We start from the raw sequence: 16,203 nt of genomic DNA on the forward strand, positions 1-16,203 counted from the left end.
GTTCTGTAAACTGACTATCCCACACACCTCTGTGACCTGGCACTGCATTTAAAGGTGTTGGTCAAACTCATGGAAGCAGAGTAGCATGGTGGTTACCAGCGATTGGCAGAAGGGGAAAGGGGAGATGATGGTCAAAGGGTACAAAGTTTCTGTTACACAAGACAAATAAGTTCTGGAGATCTACTATACAGCATAGTGCCTGTAGCTTTGAATGCTATATTGTATACTTAAAATTTGCAGGCTGGGAGCGGTGGCTCATGCCTGTAATCCCAGCACTTAGGGAGGCCGAGGTGGGTGGATCACAAGGTCAGGAGTTTGAGACGAGCCCAGCCAATATGGTGAGAGATTACTAAAAATACAAAAATTAGCCGGGCGTGGCGGCAGGCACCTATAGTCCCAGCTACTCAGGAGGCTGAGGCAGGAGAATCGCTTGAACCAGGGAGGCGGAGGTTGCAGTGAGCCAAGATTGCGCCACTGCACTCCAGCCTGTGCGACAGCAAGACTCTGTCTAAAAAAAAAAAAAAAAAATTTGCTAAGAAGGTAGACCTTATGTTAAGTGTTCTTACCACACACAAAAAAATAATTATAATAATAATAAAGGGAGTGGGAGGAAACTTTGAGAGGTGATGGGTGGCCTTGGTGGATGGTGTCGATGGTTTCACAGGTGATATCTACAGATTCATCAGGTTGTATACATTAACTATGTCCAGCTTTCTACCTGTCAATCATATCTCAGTAGAGTGGTTTAAAGAAAAGAGATGCTGACTGGTGATCCTAGAGATGGCCCCTGGTCCCACAAGATTCAGAATAACCAAGACAAGGGAAATGTGCTGTAGTCTCAGTAGGTAGTATTAATATTAACATTTGATTGTGAGGCTGTGAAAACTGACCATTCTTATATGGTGAGTGTGGTTTCTATGGTAACACCACATTAAATATTTATTAAGAAAATGTTACTCCCAAGCCACACCTAGTAGGAGTGGTTATTGTACACAGCACTGGAGACACACAAAAGGAAAGCTCGTACTTTCTTTGGGTAAATCACTTGGTCCTTAATTAGGAGTTGGGAGGAAAATACAGGGTCCTAGCTATGAGCTGTGCCCACCTTTAGCCACCCCCGCTAGGAGTAGCCCCCAGGATGTCCACTGAAGCTTATCCTGACCTTGGGGATATCCTCTGACCTCTGAGCAAGGGAGCTCAATCCTTAGGGCTGCCTGGCATAAGAGCGAGTTCCCACTTGAACAGGAGATGCAAACACATGTGTGCTACAGTGGGGCGGACACCTTCCCCCAGGACTGTAGATGCGGCCTGGGGTAGGCCGGGCAAGAGGATACCTCTGGATCCAGACTCCCACTTAGGAGGCAGAAGTGCTCAATCAGGGGCATATACAGAGCCCAAAGGAGAGCTAGAGACCAAAATTGAAGAGGAAGCATTCTGACCAGGTCCCCCACACTGAAGAACCCAGGTAGGTGTGGAAGCCTGGGTGAGAGGCAAGGGCTCTGGGCACCCTAGGCACTGAGGAGAGGAGCAGGAGGGGCAGGCTTGGTGTCGTGGAGAGCCAGGTCTCCTGGTAGCGATGTGGGGATGGGCCTGAGCAGAGGCACACAGGTGGAAGACTGTGGCAGCAATTCAGGAAGAGAGTGGTGATAGCCGCAGCAGAGATGGGACCGTGAGAGGCAGGAGATGGAGGCCACAGATATCACAAAGGTAGACTCTGTCGGGCTTGGTGCTTGGGCTGGGGTGGGAGAGGGGAGGGAGGTCTCAGATCATGCCCATGTCCCTGGCTTGGCTGATGCGATGAATGGCGGTGTCAGTCAGAGATTGGGACATGAAGGAAGGGTTGGGTCTATGGAGAAAGAAGATCAAGGAGGCCTAAGAATAGCTGAATGGGAGGGGCCTATGGGAAATCCATAGTCCAGAAACATCATCACAGGAAGGAATGAGAAGAGATGGGCCCCCTGGAAGTGTGGGAGGATTGAGAAGCACAGACACGCAGACCCAGGCAGCAGGGTGGAGTGTTCTGGTGGAGGAGGGCAGGGGCTGTGATGAGTCAAATCTGCTGTGGCAAGCAGGAGACAGGGGCCTGTCTGGAAATGACAGCAGTTCTGCCTTAAGACTTCCAGTGGTGGACAAAGAAATAAATGTGGGCTTTCAACAGCACTTTCCGGATCTACATGTGATCAGGTGGAGGAGTGTGTGAGGTCCAAGGTACTCCATCCTTGACGAGTGAAGTCACGGAGGGTGACAGAGCTGGATCCCATCAGTGGTGTGCTGGAGCCAGCTCCTTCCAGCTCAGCTCACAGACTGATTGTGCGCATCTCTTACCAACTCTGCATTCAGTGACATCATATTCATAGCTTGGAATCGGCCATAGCGGGAACATTTACACTATGGAGTTTGGCAAATGCTGCAAGTCAGGCCTTTATTTTCCAGAAAGCCAATGTTAAATATTTACTGGCACACCACTGGGGTGGAAGAGGGAGCAAAGCTGCATGTGGGCAAGTGAAAATGGATGAGTCTGGAGAGAGAGGTGGGCAGGAGCCAGAAAAATGAGCTAAGAAGACTGGAGAACAACTGAGAAGCAGTATAATTACAGTGCATTGCTTGAGAGTGAGGAATTTAAAGCCTGGAGGCTTGAGTTCAAGTTCTGGCTCTGTCACTATTTGTATGACCTTAGCCAGGTTACTTAACCTCTCTTGGCCTCAGTGTTCTCCTTTATGAAATGGGAGAAATAATGCCTACTTCATGAGGTTATTGTGAGATTTCAACACATTTTGCTTGTAAGCACTTAGAACAGAGCCTAGCATGCAGTAAGCATTCAACAATAAGTGTTAGCAGGCTGGGTACAGTGCTCACGCCTGTAATCCCAGCACTTTGGGAGGCTGAGGCAGGAGGATCACGTGAGGCAAGCAGTTCAAGACCAGCCTGGGCAACATAGTGAGACCCCAACTCTACAAAACATTTAAAAATTAGCCATGTGTGGTGATGTGCACCTGTAATCCTAGCTACTCTGGAGGCTGAGGTGGGAGGATTGCCTGAGCCTGGCAGTTTGAGGTTACAGTGAGCTGTGTTCGTGCTACCACACTTGTAACAGAGCAAGACCCTGTCTCAAAAAACAAAACAAAATAGAAAAACAGTGTTGGCTATTATAGAAGAGTTTATGTAGATCATGACATGATTGTATTTGTCTTTTGGAATGAACCCCACAGGGTAGAGAACAGATTGAAAGGGGCAAGAGAGAAAGCAGGAAGAGCAGGCAAGGAGCGGTCATTTGACAAGAGATGGGGGAGCCTAAGCTAAGGCAGAGAGAAGAGAGGAGATTTGAAGGAGCTTGAGGTGGAATGGAGGGGACTGGGAGATTAAATGACTATGATTCAGGAGGGAGAGAGAGAGAGTGGATGAGGCAACTAGAAGAAGCTTTGGGAAAGAGGTTGGGATCAGGCTGGGGTTTGAAGGGCCATCTTTGCAGAGAAGAGGGAGGAGGAAGCAATATGGGAGGAGAACAAGGGTTTTTCAGAGAGTATGGGGGTTGGGGATGGAGTACCTGGTAGGGCGTGACAATGATTGGGTTCAGGGGCGAAGGGTGTCATTTCAGCAGAGGAGCATGAGTCCGTAGCACAGTCAGGTCCCTCTGTGGCCTGGCCTGCCTTTGCCTGGCTCTGGGTCTTAGCCAGGTGTTGCCATCAGCACACGTCCTCCTGCTGCCCTTGCTAACTTGTCTGCATCTACTGCTACTGCCACTGGGTGTACACGAGCTCTCAGCAGAATGGTTCCGAGTTCTGACCCAATTCTGTGGTCAGCATGATGGGGATCCTTGCTTGGCAGTTTTGTCTGCCGTGTATGTGGATGGTGCACAGAGCAGACCTGGGGACAGTGACCCTTCAGGGGTCTGTTAGCATGAGTTGATGTGCATGGAGGCTTTCATTTCTTAGCAAAGGAGGTGGAAAGATCTCTTGCTTGTTAACTGTGCATCATGAAAGTGAGAGAAGGACAATCGAGGAGTGAGATGTGTCTGTCTTCAGCCTGGTCCCTGATGCTGCTGTCTTCGGTCCCTATGGAGAGAGAGCTTGAAGGAAAAAGTTTAAAGAGCTATTTTCATGAGGTACTTTGTGATACTTAGAGCACATATTCTGCTTCTGTGGGACCCTGGTGACAAGGTGTGGCACAGAGCCAGGGAGAAAACCATGATCCCAACACTTGCAGGAAGTCAGCACTGTGGGCCTGCATGCTGGTGCTCTTATCATAAACCCTGAGAACCCAGACAGCAGTATGGTACCCTCAAGTGGCTTCTTGGGTGAGGGTATCAATGAGAGAAAACCAGAAGGGGACAGGAATGGCAGGGAGGATGCTATTGATGTAATCAACGGACTGGCTCATGGGCATGTAGGCAAGTGGGGTAAGAACATGATCTTTGTGTTATTGAATTTCTTTGGAATTAAACAGGATCCACAGGAAGGTGGCCTGGGGATGTTCAGATTACCCATGAAAGTGAAACATTAGAAGACCACATTCGTGCTGGCTTGGCTGGCTTGAGCTTGGGGGTTTGCCGTGGCTGCCCCAGCTGGGATGGCTGAGGGCACACAGTAACTGCAGGGCTAGGTGCTCTCAAGGTAGTTCATCTGTCTCCAAGCCTGTTGGGTCGCCACTTATGCCTGCTCTCATGGTGAAAACAGAGAAAAGACCTCAACCAAAGACCAGCCTGAGGTTTCAGCAGGTCCAGGGTGGCCCTTGCCTGAGCTGGAGTGTCCTTTGGTGATAGGATGGCACCTACTAAGGTGTTAGGTATTAATCTCAGTGAAGAAGGGGTGGGTGAATTTCAGAAGCAGGGTTGGAACTTCAGCCTCAGGAGGCCAGACCTCCTCTCTGAGCAGGTCTACACTGGTTGTGTTCACTGGTTCCAACTTTGTAAAGACAAAACTGGCTCAGGACGTTGGGGTCAGCAGAAATAGGTGGAAACTGCTATGGAGATTTAGTGTTCTAGGGAGTGGAGGCTCCACACCCCCGTCATCTCAGCCTTGTGTCTCTACAGGGGGCAGACTCCTGCCACCAGCTCCATCCCAGCAGGATTCTACTCCACATGCCTAAAATCATCTCCTTGACCCTAAGTTCCTGCTTTCCATATTTGTGTTAATGGCCCCAGCATAAAACCGCAGTAGTTATCATTTCTGGGTGTCCTACATGCTGTCCCATCTCACTCCTTCCAACAAGAGTGGCTTGTTTTTCCTTTTAGGTCCCACTGTCTACCATGGTCCATGTGGACCATCAGTCACATGCCTTGCTCCTCTCTGGCCTCAAAGGTGCCATGAAATGGAAATCTGGTCAATCAGAGACCTCTATTCCTTGGGCCACAGTGATAGGTCCAGGGATGAACTCCTGACCAAGGCCTGGCCAATCAGAGTCTCTTCTGGGACCTTTCTACCAGAGGTCATGGGAAAGCTCACCTGTTTGCTGGGAGATGAGTCTGGGGCTGCCTAGAACACTTGCCTGCCCACAGAAAGAGCCTGGCCATGAGTGGAGCTGTGCCTGCAGCAAGAAGTTTCCTTACACTTCCTAGTGACATGGCTAATACGTTCCTTCTTCTTTTTTTTTTTTTTGTTAGCTAATTTATATAGGTTTTTACCATTTGCAACTAAATCTAATGCAACCACAACAGCATCCAAATTTGATTTCTCAAATTTATCTTTATTTTATTGGTCTCCATAATGTCTCTCTTATCTGTCCCTTCCTCTCCATCCTCACTGGAGTGAGTAAAGCACCTGCTACCATGCTTCATCATGCTTTATACCTGGAAGACACCCTCCTGCTCCCCATTTCTCATTGAGTCTCACCCAAAGTCAGACCTTTATCACCTTTTAAGCTGGATTATTGCTGAGCCCCCATTGAAAATCATGAAAGATCAAAGTCAAATACTTTAATTCCTAGTGCAAGACTTCCTTTGATTCTAATCTTTCTTTTCAACCCTCCTTTCCCCTATTTGTCTCTTAGATGACCTCTCTGAATGGTTAGCCTGAAAACTCCAGAAATGCCTTTTTTTTTTTCCGTGGGCCACATTTATTCATTCATTCGCCGTGGCCTTTTGTATGCCAGGCGCTTGCTGGGTCTCTGCCTGGAACACCTGCTTTTTTATCTGAATCCTGTTCCTGCTTTCACACCTAGTTTACATTACCCTTCCTCCAGCAAGCTTTCCCTGACCTACTGACCCACTCACTGGATAGGTCCAGTTTATCCCTAGACCTTTCATTGTGGCCCAAGGAATGGAGATCTCTGATTGACCATATTTCCATTTCATGCCACCTTTGAGACCAGAGAGGAGCAAGGCATGTAACTGATGGTCCACGTGGACCATGGTAGACAGTGGGACCTAAAAGGAAAAATGAGCCACTGGTCTGTTCTAGCCCTGGACCTCAGCAGCACCTCCTGTGTGGCTTTCTGGTGTGCTCATGGCAGCTCATCAGGCTATCATTTTCTCTTTTGTATGTGTATTATCTTCTCCTTCCAAATAACACAAGAGCAGGTGTGTTCCTCCTCTTCCCTGAATCATTTAGTGTGGTACTTGACACCTAGTGGGCTTTCCAGCAACATTTGTCATTTGGTTATTTAAATGTTTGATTGATGCAGTTGACATGAAAATGAAGAAAAAACAGGAAACTTAAAAAACAAAAATTGCTTGTGAGGCCCCAATGGCACTCTCTGCTCCACACACTCTTTCCCCTAGCACCCATAGAGGCCACTTGGTAACACACCCAAGTGCCACCTCTGGCGCCATCTGGCAGACAGCCTTCCAGCCAAGAACTGCTCCTGCTCCCCCCGAAAGCCCAGCTCAGTGTGGAGCTGCAGTTACCCTTGGCCAGTGTTACTTAGGAAATTAGCTGGACACTGGAGGGTTAAAAACCTCTCTCTTTTTCATGAAGGTAGAGAAAGAGAGATCTTTCCTGTCTATACTGTGCTTAGCTTTCAGCGCCTTCCTGTTATCGTAATGGTTCTTTGTTGGTGGCAAAAGCCTTTTCAGACCAGTGAGGCAATATTTCACCCTTAGCCACACTTTAAACATTGTTGTTAGGGGCCAGCTAACTGTGCCACAGGCTGTGGGTTGCATCAGCCTGTGATGTATGCTTGTGAGGTTAGTTTGGGGATAATGACTGGCTGGGGTTATACCTCATTTTGCATAATAGTGTTGGGAGAGGGGTAACAGGGTGCTAAGAGTTATACACTGAATGCTCTTGGCTAGGGAATGCAGGCCCAGAACCTGCCACCATTCCCTGGCATCTGGCCAACCACCCCCCTGATGGCCTGAGAAAGTTTACAGTGCAGAGAGCTGGACTTTTCTCCTATTCGGTTCTCAAACAGCCTCTCCTCAGTTGCCACCCACTGTCCCTCCTCCCAAATGCGATAGAAAAATAAAGATAGGTGGCAATGATGCCCAGGGGGTGAACAGAGAGCAGAGAACCACATTGGACCTGATAAAGTGACTTGGTGAACGCTGATAGGCAGACATCACTCCTAGCTTTGGTCAGTATTTCTCAGTTCCCAAGAACATTTCTCAGCTATTCTCCTCATCCAGTGCCTATGAGTCTGCTATGCTTTAAAAATGACACACACTAGGAAGTGCAAAGCAGAGTAAGGTTGTAATCACCTTTGGGAATCTAGTGAAAGTGTCATAGATTTAGACCATCGTAGAACTGGCTCCCGATTAGGGGTGTTTTCCAGACCAACTCTTTGTCTGCACTGGGACTCTCCTCTTAGGCTTAAGCTGGTCATCTGGACTCCATCTACAAGATGGCAACCAGTTCTTCTTCACACTGAGTCTGCCCTGCAGCTTCCAGCTGACACTTGTTCTTTTCCAGCCACTGGCAGGGCTCCCTGGAAACTCTTCTTTGTCCTTCCCTGCCCCTGTATCCTGATGGATCAGGCCAAGGCATTGACCTAGAGCAGTGCAGACCAGAGGCCACAGCTTTATACTCCTCTTTCTCTGGTCTCTGACAGGAACAAATGCTGGAGAGGCTGCCCTCATCTCCCTTATGAACCAAGACACTAGTCCTCCTGACTCCAGGTGTGCTGCCTGCTGATGGGTCCTTCCCTGGGAGTTGCCCTCAGCCAATAGGAGCTGCCTCCCAAAGGTTACATGCCCCAGGCACAAGTGGACGATGCAGCAGCACCAAGGGCTCCTCCTTTCCCTCCATTCAAGATATCTCTGAAGGGCCAACTTGGCTTCAGAGCTCCCCGTGAGATCAGTTGAGGCCTCTAGTACAATTGTGCACTACTCAGCCTTGTGTCCGAGCCTCCTTTCTCTCCCTCATGGGTATTGTTCCCAAGAGCACATTTGCATGTAAATTTCCTTCTCAAAGTCTATTTCCCAGACAACCTGACCCATGGCACTTAGAAATAATGGGCAAGAGGCTGCCAGTACAGAGGCCAGCATGTGCATTCTGCAGGCTGCACTCACATCAGCAAGGAAGCTGTGTGGTGGGAGAAGCAATGCCTGGAGACTGTACACCCAAGAGATTGGGAGGGTGATGAACGAATGACCCAGAGGAGGAAGAGTTGACTCTGGAGGATGCCTGCCTTGCCTTCTGCAACCCATGCAGGATTGCCTTTTCCCAATTGAAGGAAGAGGAGAAAAAAAGAAGTGCAGAGGAGTCCTGATGCTCGCTGAAGGGTCAACTATTCATACAACAGTTAACCAAACACATATTGCAAAATGATCTTACTCCTTGTTGCCCAGGCAAACTTCCCTCCCAGTCATTGCTTCTCTCCATGGAAAGTTGGCCTGGGAATTGGTGCAGCGAGACTTCCCAGCAGCTGTCTCAGTGGAATGAGATGTGAACGCAAAGTGGACATCAGAGAAAAGAGAAAATGTGGGGAGCTGCTGTCTGCTCCACTCTTCTGTGGGAGAAGAGGGGTGTGGAGGAGAGAGGTCATCAGGTAGGCCTGGCCCCACTTCTTTGGCCGGGCTTCAGCCCCCAGGCCCCATGATTGTGTGCCCCTTTTGGAAGACCACTCCTCACTATAACAGAAGACAGGAGTGGAGGTCTTCCTCTTTGCACCTCAACTGGACTCCAGAGGCTAAACACACTAACCTGCCCATCAGACCCAGAACAGACCCCAACCGGCAGAGACTTTCCTACTGTGGGAGCTGAACTGGAACAGCAGCTAGTCAGGGGACATGCCTGCAGGTCCTCCCCACCCCTCCCTGACTCCAAAGAGGCCAGTCCAGCTCAGCATCTCTGCCTCTCCCATTCCAGGCAACTCTAGAAGCCTAGAGTGTAAATTTTGTAAGGCCAGGCACCCCCACATTTGGGGATAACCATTACATAGCACTTGGCACAGCAGCCATTGGAATGCCAGGGACTAGTCATCAAAGCCATGAGACTCTCTGAGTGCTGTTGGTGCCAAAAATCACTCTAACCCCTCCCGGAGGCTGCACCTGGGCATTCCCTGGAGTGTTCCTTATGGAGCATGGACAGTGGGCACAGACACACTTCTTTCCAAATGGAATATTGCCTCTTAGGAACTCACCAAGGCCCCTTCAGTTTCTAAGGTTTTTGTTCAAAAGTAATTTTTAAAAATGTTTTATAACCATTTTAATTGGAATTGGAAAAATAGCACATATACTGACTTGCTTTATCAGCTTTTCCCCCACCTTTTTAGAGATCCCAGAGAATAGGAGAAATGAAATGGAAAATTTACAAGAACTTGTGTAACATAAAGTGGTGCTGGGCTCTTCAGTTAGTCACCAGGGTGGTTCCTGGCATGAAGCACCAGCCATTCGTGTCCCATGCAAAGGAGGGTTCTGGATGACTTCGGGGTGGTGGGGTGTTGATTATTAGACCAGGGAGTGGTATTACAGAGATAGAATGGCTTGGGAAGGGGTTAAGAGTGAGCACTCCAATAACAGCCTTTGGGTGACCCTGGGCCAACCATTGTTTTCTAAAAGAAGGGGAACCCAAGCCACCAAGGGCACTAACACACAAGGGGGAAAGAAAACAATTCTAGACCACTGCATGCAATTAAAGAGCAGCTTAATTTCATTCTTTTAGGTTACAGATCGCTCTCAAATCCTGCTTATCAGTTCTGTGCAAAATTTTGTCTGTGCTATTGGCAGTTCTCCACAATTCACTGAAATTGTCAGAGGCTCTAGACAGGAGAGCCACAAAGCCCATGAAATTGGGGACGTATTCTCCTCATTCTTGCTTGTCAAGGGCAGGTGAACTTCAGTAGCAAGCTGGCTCCTGCTGTGGGAATTTCCACTCTGTTTGGCTTGAGCCCTGGAGTCAGTGTGACTCCAGATAACCTCGAGATGGGACACGACAAAAAATTTAAATGATACAAAAGTCCCTGTCATCAGATATTATCTTAGATAATTTTAAGTGATTAAATGTTTCCTCCCTTCTGCATGCACGCACACACATGCACATGCACACGCACAACACACACATACCTCTTCACTCTATATCTTTTTATATATAGTCATGTGTAGCTTAATGATGGGGATACATTTGGAAAAATGCATTATTAGGTGATTTTATCATTGTGCAAACATCATAAAGTGCATTTACACACACCTAGATGGTATAACCTACTGCATACCTCCACTATAGGCTGTAGCCTATTGTTCCTAGGCTACAAACCTTTACAGCATGTTACTGTACTGAATACTGTAGGCAACTGTAATAGAATGCTAAGTATTTGTGTATCTAAACATGTCTGAACATAGAAAAGATACAGTAGAGCTACAATATAAAGATTTAAAATGGTACACCTCTATAGGGCACTTACCATGAATGGAGCTTGCAGGACTGGAAGTTGTTCTGGGTGAGTCAGTGAGTGAGCGGTGAGTGAATGTGAAGGCCTAGGACATTACTGTGCACTACTGATGACTTTATAAACACTGTACACTCAGGCTACGCTAAATTTATTTTAAAACTTTATTTTTCCTTCTTCAATAATACATTAACTTTTTAACTTTATAAATTTTTTTTTAACTTTTTTGATTCTTTCATAACACAACACACAAACATGTTGTACAACTGTGCAAAAATGTTTTCTTTATATTAATATTTGTTAAGCTTTTTTCTATTTTTAAATTTTTTTACTTAATTTTTTTACTTTTTAAGTTTTTTTTTTGTTAAAAACTAAGACACAAGCACACACGATTAACCTCAGCCCAGGCAGGGTCAGGATCATCAGTATCACTGTGTTTCACCTCCACGTCTTGTCCCACTGGAAGGTCTTCAGGTCAACATACATGGAGCTGTCCTCTCCTAGGATAACAGTACCTTCTTCTGGAATACCTTCTGAAGCACCTGCCTGAGGCTGTTTTACAGTTAACTTTTTTTTTAGTAGGAGTACACTCTAAAATAACATAAAATTATAGTATAATAAACACATAAACAAGTATCATAGTAATTTATTATCATTATCAATTATGGTGTACTCTACATAATTGTATGTGCTAGGCTTCTCTATGACTGGCAGTGCAATAGGTTTGTTTACACCAGCATCACCACAAACATGTGAGGAATGCACTGCACTGCAATGTTACCACAGCTACGACATCACTAGACAACAGGAATTTTTCAGCTGCATTATAATCTTATGGGACCACTGTCTTATATGTGAGTCATCATTGACTATATGTATTTCTGATTCTTCATCTGCACAATGGAGATAAAAAAGAAAGTCTGGCTCAATTTCACCTCTGAGATATGTTGTGTGGGTCAAATCATATTATGCAAGCTCTCCAAAAAGATGAAGTGCTGTAGAAATGGAAGGCATTTCCACTAAAAACCATAATTTCATCACTTGTTATCTGATTACTCTCTCTCTTGCCGTTTGTGTTCAGGGAACAATGGAGGCCTGTGATTTGGAGTTAAACTCCAGTGATCTCTGTGTTGACAACACCAAAGCTAGAGGAATCCAGTAGGATGTGGGCATGGTTTTCCCGGAAGGCTGACTGAGCAGTTCTGCAAATGTTTGCAAGTACAGGGCGGAATTTCATCCAGCCTTGGAACCTTGAGCCAAGACTCAGCATCAGCAAAGCCAAAAGTTTCGTTTCTTCGACTGTGGGAGTGCTAGTCCCACCCTTTAGATGGCCATTCAGTTTTAAGTTCAATAAGCATTTTGATTGAGAAATACTTTGCTGAGGGGTGAAAAGTCCTTGGCTTTGAAAGACGAATGATGAGCAGTTCAGTGGCCCATGTCACAGTCCAGGCACCTGCCAAAGGTGACTCCCTGGGAGGAGAATCTTAGTCACAGAGCCAGTGCCTGCTGTAGGAGTGCAGGGCTCCAGAAGTGTGTGTGTGTGTGTGTGTGTGTGTGTGTGTGTGTATGTGTACATGTGTGTTGGGGGAAGGGAGCAAGGTTGTGGGAGCATTTCTTATCTGCTCTTCTCTACAAGATTTCCTGTGATTTAAGTCACATTAAAGTACCCATAAGCCCATAATGCAAAAGAACCCCAAAACCAGCCCAGCAGCCAACCATGGCAGCAAGTAGGTGCTCTGGTCTTTAGATAGTCAGAAATGACACTTCTGGGCTCTCAGGCAGTCAGTGGGTTGAGCTCCCCATTAAAGTTCCTAATGAAAGTGTTTCCCCCTGCCAAGTCTGGAATAGTCCTAGTCCCGTGTGTGTGTGTGTGTGTGTGTGTGTGTGTGTGTGTGTGTACGCACATGCATATGTGCGCATGCAGTGCAGGGTCTGCATACCTAAAGCAGATGAAATTCTGCAGAATGGCTGCCTCACTAGACAAAGTCAAGAAGACAGACTGAGGAGAGAGAGGTTGATGTGTCTCCACTACCAAGAGATAGGCTTCTCTGAGCCAGCGAGACATCCCATCCAACAATATGAAACTGGCCACATTTCCTTGAGATGTCAATGTTGGAAGTGTAGCTGCATCTTTATTCTTCACTGTTATGAAGTTGGGTGCAACACAGCCTGAGTGGAATACAAAAACACCACTTGGAAACACATGATCTGGATTTGAATCGCAGCTCTATCATTCACCTGCTATAGACTTTGAGCAAGACCTCTCTGAGGTTATTTCCTCACAGTAGGTAGAGATAAGACCTACTTCAAAGGTTCTTAAAGTTGAACCTACCTGAATCAATGAATGCAAAAATGTTCACATTTAAACTGTAATTTTAAAGCACAATACAAGTAAATAGCATTAATATCATTAAAGAGATTAACTTAGCACTGTGCATCACATGATTCATCACAGGCCATCTGTGAGATATCAAATAGAGAGGTGAAGCCCACAGTAATAAAAAATATTGTCATAGCTATAACCAGTGCACTCTTCTCTTCCTAAACAAACAACAAACAAATCTTGCCAGAGTCAAAAGGCAACAGTTTCGACTGCTTTGTTTTCTTGAAAGGCAGAAGTCAAGCTTAGTCCCTTCTCAATGAGAAATGGTGAAGGAGGCACTTTCTTTGTTAGAGCTATGGAGTGTGGCCATGTGTGGATCAAGCCAATGTCCTGCCTTCACTGGGCTCACAAACACTCACAAATGTCACAGAGCTCAGATCACCCCTCTCCAACACTTTTTCCTTCATCAAAGAAAGTGTGTCCAAATGCAAATGAGAGCAATGGTATCGTATGCATACCCATGAATCCACTTTTTGCTCACTCTTATTTTGAATGCACTCCTATTTCAAACCTTTGGTACTTCCTATTATTGATAACAAATTACTTCACAACCGATTGACGTGTGATGGCACAACTGAAAGTCAAGATTGAGGACAAATGTCTGCAACCGTGGGTGGGGGCAGGAATTTGTTTTATGCATCTTAGTATTTCCAATGCCCAGGTAGATGCTCATTGCTGACTTGAATTGGCCCTAGCCTGGGAAGGAGAAACCTCACAGCTCCCTACGCATGAGCTCTGGGGCCATTCCTAATGCAGAGGGGCTAGTTGGGTAGTCATAGCCGTTTTAGGAGCACCACAGTCATGACAAGAGACCAGAAATGGCCTCTATGGGAGATTTCAATGTAGGACAAACCAGCTGCCTTCACACTCTGTGGTAGTGACAGTTTTAAGTGGAGGAGTAAGTGCCCAGCTTCTTTCATGCCTGCCTTTGAAGAGGGTGGCCTCTTGCCAGGAAGAAGTGTCTGAGGTTTGGGTGGGTGAGAGCTGGATGAAATGAGTGTGCAGGTGGTACTGCCCAGGGAATAAATGTGAAAAAGCCAAAGCAAACCTTCAAGTGCACAGCAAAGAGATGCATTCTCAGCTGTGTTCCTAAAGACATTGGAAATCACATGCTTCTATCTGGGTCATGTGGGTGGGTCTGTACCCCAGGGCATCCACAGATACCAGGGCCAAAGCTGGCATGGCTGTTCCCTGCTAGGCTGGGAAGGCCTTGCCAGGGCAGCAGCCCCAGCCACACGCCCTTGTGTTGGAGCAGTCTAGAGGCTGCCAGCCTGTGGGGCTGGCTGAGAGCACCAGCATGTGGGGAATCTTCTAGATAATTTGTCACAAGTGTGCTAATGGCTCTGGGGGCCAAGAGGAAAGGGGTGATACAGCATGTTTGGAGATTGGAATGTGTAAATGAGTTGCTCTGTGAATTATTTGATATTTTCTCCCTGCAGTTTAGAAGAAAACTAGGTCCGATGGGCTTGGCCAAGGTTTATGAGGCAAAGCAGGGCTTCTGAGGTGAAGTTCCATGGCTGTTTGAGCCCGAGGCATGGCAGGATTGCTGCCATAGTCTGGAAACCTCTCTGGTGATACCAGGCCAGCTTGGTACCAGGTATAAAGTTACCCAGGTCAGAAAATGCAGAGGCTTCATTCCTTTCTTGAAAAAAAGGTATTGTAGGTAGCAAGTGGGAAAAGAGAGGAACCAGGGGAACCAAATAGATGAGGGCATAAGGGGAAAGCCGTCAGAGTGGAAGTCCAGAGGTTTATGTTGACAGTCTTCCTGTCACCCACTGCGTGGGAGGAGTCAGCTGCAGCTTAGGGGTGGGCTTTGCAGTTAAGCCAAGCCAAGGTATCAGCCCCAGCTCTGCCACTTCCTCCCCATGGAACTGAAGTTGTTAGCCCCTTGGTCTTCAGTTTCCTCGCTGTGTGAAGGGAAAATGATGACTTCCTCCCTGAGTTCTGGTCAGGATGAAGGGAGGTGAGTGTGCAGGGCTTGCCGGTGTGCCTGGCGTTTGGTGGTGTTTCTTGGTCACCATGGTCATTGTTACCCAGTGTGACTGTTCTAATTACCATGGCTGCATCACACACAGCACAAATTTAGTGGCAGAAAAATCGAAACTATTTTTTATCAAGCTCATGGATTCTGCGGGTCAGAAATTCAGAAATGGCACAGCAAAGAGGACTTGTCACTGCTCCACGATATCTGGGGCATCATCTGGGAAGGGTAAAGATCCAGGGTATCTTGACTGTTGGAACCTGGAATCACCTCAAAGCTCATTCACTCACATGTCTTGAGCCTGACCTGGGAGGGACTTGATGGTTAAGACTGCTAGCCAGAGGACCTACACGTGGCCTCTCTGTGTGGCTTCCCCACAGCGTGGTGGTCTCAGGGTAGTTAGACTTCTAACACGGTGCCTGGTTTCTCCCAGAGCAAGTGTCCCAAGAGAACCAGGCAGAAGCAGAATCACCTTTTCTGACCTAGCCTCAGAAAGTTGTGACATTCTGTTGGTTGTAAGTGAGTCTCTAAGGTCAGCTGTCTGTATTCAAAGAGAAGGCAGCTCTGGATGGGAAGACTGTTAACGAATTTTAAAACCATCATAGTGACTATAGAAAATAATAATGCCTTATGCTCACAGAATGTTTACAGTTTCAAAAGCCCATTCACTTGATCCTCACAGTGCCTTTGAGTGGTGAGCAGGACAGGTAGCAAAATCCTATTTTGCAGATGTGGAAACAGCCTCGGAAAGGCCGCCACTTCATTCCCCTGAGCTACAAGATGAAGAGTTTATACAAGATGCCCTCACCGGTGCCTGAAATGCAGTGGTTTTCTGTTCCTTGCTGAAGGAGGCAGTCCTGAGCAGTTGGCTTTAGTGAAGGAAGCAGTCTGATCAGAACTCTATTTGCTCTTTGAACAACTTCTGTGATTTCCTGGGCCAAACTGAATTGCTTCCACTTAGCCCACACCTGGATTCTTGAAGGCAGCTAATTTTAGATCCTTTGGTCTGGTGCCAAATATCAAAGGAGAGTTGAAAGAATAATCTTTGCTCAATTGTACAAATTCCTTCAACTGAGAC

General features: G+C 46.9%; 1 protein-coding gene and 1 pseudogene across 2 annotated transcripts in view; both read left to right on the plus strand.

Annotated features, from left to right (window-relative positions):
- BCAR3 (BCAR3 adaptor protein, NSP family member) overlaps positions 1-16,203 on the plus strand; it is a 281,997-nt gene that overhangs the window by 76,226 nt on the left and 189,568 nt on the right. The gene's annotated exons all lie outside the window — the stretch shown is intronic.
- LOC129030517 (uncharacterized) lies at positions 12,479-13,134 on the plus strand (annotated as a pseudogene).

Source organism: Pongo pygmaeus, chromosome 1, assembly GCF_028885625.2.
Source record: "Pongo pygmaeus isolate AG05252 chromosome 1, NHGRI_mPonPyg2-v2.0_pri, whole genome shotgun sequence".
NCBI classification, from domain to species: domain Eukaryota; kingdom Metazoa; phylum Chordata; class Mammalia; order Primates; family Hominidae; genus Pongo; species Pongo pygmaeus.